We start from the raw sequence: 5,384 nt of genomic DNA, 5'->3' as shown, positions 1-5,384 counted from the left end.
GAATGACGTCATTGAAAGGCTGTACGTAAAGCGTTGCGTTCCAAGACTTCCAGCCGATGATAGAGTGAAGATGGAGCAGAGATCCATGCAACGTGAGAATAGGTGAGGCAGGGTCGGACAAAAGCTTGGTAGGAATATAAAAGGAGTTGGGGATTCAAACCCCAGAATGAACCACAGAGATGGCGAAGGAAATGAAGCCTGGAATTAACCTTCGTGTGTAGGATGGTCAGGTGTGCTTTCCATGCGAGATGGCGATCAAAGGTAACGATTGTCATATGCTGCCGTTGTCTCATCATCATCCTCTGGTTCAACTCTACTGTCTACTGCTGGTTCTACTTTGTCTACCATTTCTGCCTCTACCACTTTTACTCAGTCGACTCCTGCCTCCACTCAATCACCAATTCTGGTGAACCACTTGGACCTATGGAAACTATTGAAGCTCCTCAGATTACTGTGCTACTACTCACTCAATTTCGCTCCCCTGCTCTAAAACAACAGCCTCCTCCTCGTCGGAGACCTCTTTTCTCTTGTGTCATCCATGGTGTTGATCCTGGCATCACTGAAAAAAGAGAACCTCTCCGAACTTCTACTTGAAAACGTATCAGTCACGTGTGACATTCACATTCAAAATTCTTCCGGTCCTACCTTCATGATTCGTGTTTTGGCTGAAAATAGTGACCCTATAGATCATCTCATGTGTAATGGAACCTTTCTTTTCCACCAACGCTGTCGGTTTGAAGCTTCCCGTTCCCTGACCCCCAGGCTCTGCACTGTGAGAGGTGCCTACTATATAACTCACATACCACTGCTTAAGGCCCTAACCAACCAGTGTGTTCTCATTGTCATGGACATCATCTCCTTCGCCAATGCTCTAGCTTAAGCTCTCCTACTTTCTGCAACACTTGCCATTTTGATCATCCAACATACTCCTCTAAGTTCCAAGGTAAGCCTACCCCCAAGGCTGACAATCGTGGTTCTGTTGCTCCAGTGCATACCACTGGTGCCATTACCCCTCCAGTCAACTCTATTGCTATGTCTCCTACCACGGAGGATATCATCCGTTTTGTCACATTGATACTACAGAATGTCCTCCCCTACCAGCGTACATTTGGTCTTGATAATATTATCCGTGCTACCAAGACTGCCTTTCGTTTTCACATGCAAGCAACTCATTCTGGATTTAACTCACACTTTCTATTTCGTCGTCTATGGGACTACATGTTGAAGTATTTATTTATAAATATTCGCTTGCTTCTTCATAACCTCCTCCTTCTACACTTCTTGTTGGATAGAGGCTCCTATGATTGTGTTCTCCTTAACGAAACTTTTCTGAAACCCACTCAAAGGATCCCTTTGTCAAGGTACTCTCTTCATGCATATGATCATCCTATGGGTCTGGCCCGAGGAGATGTGGCAATTTCTACTCGTACTCGCCTTCCTGTGTGCCTACATTGGCCTTTCACAATCCACTTACCCTGAGGATTTGATAGTCACTGTTTACTTCCCATCTCGAATCATCACTATTGCAACAATCTACATTCGTCCTGGAGTTCCTTTGCCCAACGCCTTTCTCTCCTTTCTGGACAAATCTTTTTGTAGCTATATTCTTCTTGCTGATGTCAACTACCACAGTAGGACATTATTCAGTCCTCCTTATGCTCCCTTTCTGGTTCTTTGCTACCCCTGATGGCCCCTAGTCGTCCAATTTCTCATTCATCACCTGATATTGTGTTTGTTTTTCCAACCTAGTCCCTCTTATCACTCTCCAGATGTGTTCTCCAGTTGGTAGTGATCATCTCCCCATAGAATTTTGTGTCCATTTGCAGACCTTGTCCGCTCCTCATGCTTCCCGTCGGACTCACTTCAATTTTCGTTCTGCCGACTGGAAATCTTATGCTTCACACATTGCTAGTGCCATACCAGATACAGATCGACCTCTTACTATGTCAGAAGATGTTGACTCATTCGCCACCTTTCTCACCACTTTTCTCTCTGATGCCAGTGCTTTACACATACCGACTTCTTCTTAAGCTCCCCATAAACCAGCCTTACCTCCAAGAGCTGTAGATCTGTTACACTACTCTTTCACTTTCTTGCGTGAATGCCGTCGGTTTCATGAGCCTTTGTTGCTGCAATGATCCAGAGGTCTTCAAAGTACTGCCCGTAATTTTGTTTGGGTGGTGGGACATCAGGCCTGTAACAATCTCAGTCATTCCTCTTCTTCCTCACAATTCTGGAACCGTTTTAAGCTCCTTACAGGTCAACAATGCTCTTCCTCGTATCCTATTCTTGTTGATAGTGCTGCACCTTCTACATCTTTGGACAAGGTCAACCATTTTGCTGCTTTTCACGAAAAGAACTTTCAGGTACTGGAACGTTATATTATTGACTACAGTAACACTACAACCATCGTGAACTCAACCATTGCCTCCTAGTTCTTCTTATGTTGTTGACAATGATTTCTTGCATGCTCCCATTATTGCAGCAGATATCTGGCAGATGCTGAAGAACAGACGTAACTCTGCCCTTGGTCCTGATGACATCACTTACTGCCAACTCCTTTATGCCCCTATGCAATAGCTTGGACTTCTTGCATTGTTCTACACCTTTCTTCTTTCCTGGAAGTTATTCACTATTCTGCTTTTTCTGAAACCGGGTAAACCTGCCTCTGATGTTAATATTATCGTCCCATCAGCTTCACTAGTGTTTTCAGTAAAACCTTTGAATGCATCCTTGTTGCCCATCTTCATCAATTCATTGCTGCTCACAACCTTTCTGCCACACACACACAGGCGGGATTTCGACCATACCTTTCTACCTTGGATCAACTTCTCAAATTGTCTGACTCACTTTCCAATCATTTCAACACTTGAAGACCCTTCTGCACGCTCCTGTTTGATTCCCGGCGTGTTTTTGACTCAGTTTGGCATCAAGCTTTACTCCACAAACTGCATATGTTACACTTTCCTACTCCCCATATTCGTCTCATCTCCTCTTTTCTACACAGGCGGCGTGCCGCGATTTCGATTGATGGGTTTCTCTCTTGCACTTTCACACTACATGCTGGAGTCCTACAAGGTTCTATGTTGTCTCTCCTTCTGTACCTTCTCTATGTTGCTATTCAGTTGTTTCAATATGCTGAGGACACAGCTTTGGTAGTCCATTGTTTCACGATGTACACACTGAATAAGCTACTCTAGGCTGCTGTAAATTCATTTTTGTATTGGTGTCGCTGCTGGCGTCTATCCTTCAGTGTTCCTAAGACACAAGCTATTCTTTTTGGTCCATCACATCGTAAGTTTCGCCCTTGCCGCGACCCGCCTCTGTTTGATGTCCAGGTCGACAATGTCCCGATTCCCATTTCCGACTCCGTGACCTATCTTGGCATTGTCTTTCATTGGCATCTTACTTGGAAGCCAAACTTATCTATCCTTTCTGCTAAGGTTTCTTGTCGTCTTTCTCACTGGTACCTTCTAAGGCCTGAACCATCCACTTCTGCTATACACATACAAGACATTCATCGGACCTTACTTGACCTATAGACATACAGCCTGGATATATGCTTCTCTGGCCTTCTACTCTCGTCTCCAGATTTTGGAGCGCTATGCCCTCCGGCTTGCTTTTGGTGTCAAACTCCGTATCCTCACTTCCGAACTTTATTGCTGTATCAACTTTCCTCGCATTCTGTTACACCTTCGACAGCTTTGCACTCGCTATGTAAATAAATGTTTTCGTGACCACAATCTCATCTTCTCCGATGTTCTCACCACCACTGTATGCATTCCAAGAAGCATTTTGGTACCAGCTGATCACTTACTTAACCTCTATGTTATGTCTCTCCAAGCTGACAATCTCGAACAAGTCGAGATGCCGATGTCTCCTCTTCCCCCATCTATCTATCCCGATTCCTAATACTCGCAATATTCATTGCTAGTTCCCATACTATCTCCATTACGTGATATGGACTGTTCACTGTTCACCCATATTTCTCCGTATTATCTCCTCCCTTTGCACATACCGCGCTTCCACGTTTTCGGCCTCCTGTACTGACTTGCTCGTTTACCCTTCTATTATTCATTTTTTATCATCTTTCTTTTTTCGTCGCTTGGCCGACGAGAGGGCGTAACCCTCTACGGGCCCGCCGCTTGTGGTCAAGGTTATCGATGAGGAGTGGAATTCTTCGAAACTAACATAACTCAATAACACACGTTAATTAAAGTATAGATTGAACTGGATATTCTTTGAACTTAAACTTCGAAATTAAACAATTTTCGGAATAGTAAAAATTTATTTATTATTACTTTTAGTAGTGGTTATGGTTTTTGCGCGTGAAGCTAAATAATGGGGTATCTGTACTCTGTCCATAAAAGATAATCGAACCCCGGATTTTAGCGTTGTAAATCCATTAATTTAACGTTGATGCACGTTACTTTAATAGAAAGCACTGTTAGAATAGTTTAAGTTCTGAATATCAGGCTTCTGGCAACAAGCACGGTTAATTAAAAATATAAATTGTTTTACAGACAGAGAGGATAATAATAAAAGATGCATAAAGTAGTTCTAATACTTTAGTCAATATCATTCATCATGACTTATACAGTTTGCAAATGTAATGACATTTTAAGCAGGTAAACTGGTAATTCACTTTTGAGCTTTGAGGATCATTCATATTAAATTATAACTCTTTTTCATCAAACAAGACAATGAATACGGAAGAAATATATAAGAATATTAATGTTATTAATCCTGTTTAAAAGTTAAACTTAATCCAATTAGTGTTCAGTTAATACTCACTAAAGAAGCCAAGAAAAACTTGCTTAATACATTTCACGTGTTTTGTAAAACGTGTTCTCCATCCACGTGTCAAAGTATCCAAGACATATATTTGTAGGGAAATTTCAAAACTTACATATAAAATCAGTGACGTTGAAATCTGGGCATCGTGCTAGCATTTTTATATAAGATTTCATCAGCTAGTCAGTTAATTCTTACATGATTGCTGGACTAAGAGCAAACTGTGATGGCAAAACTTAGTGGATTTTTCCACATGTCTCCAATGTCCTTTCTTCTCAAATCGTTTCAAATATATTAATGTAACATAATAAATAATTAATCATATTATCAATACTTTTATATACTTAAAAACCGTTTCAAATATATTAATGTAACAAAAAACAACTAATCATATTATCAATACTTTGATATACTTAAAAAACAGTAGCTGTGTACAAAAAGGAAAATGCCACACTCAATTTAAAAACATTTATATCACAAATTGTATTAGTATGCTGTAGTTTTTTAGCGGAAACCTACATAAGAAGATATTTGCGCTCTGTCCACAGCGGGAATCAAACCCCGTATTTTAGCATTATAAGTCCGTAAAC

This window comes from Limulus polyphemus, unplaced genomic scaffold, assembly GCF_000517525.1.
Source record: "Limulus polyphemus unplaced genomic scaffold, Limulus_polyphemus-2.1.2 Scaffold9, whole genome shotgun sequence".
NCBI lineage: Eukaryota > Metazoa > Arthropoda > Merostomata > Xiphosura > Limulidae > Limulus > Limulus polyphemus.
Note: the sequence above shows the minus strand (reverse complement) of the source record.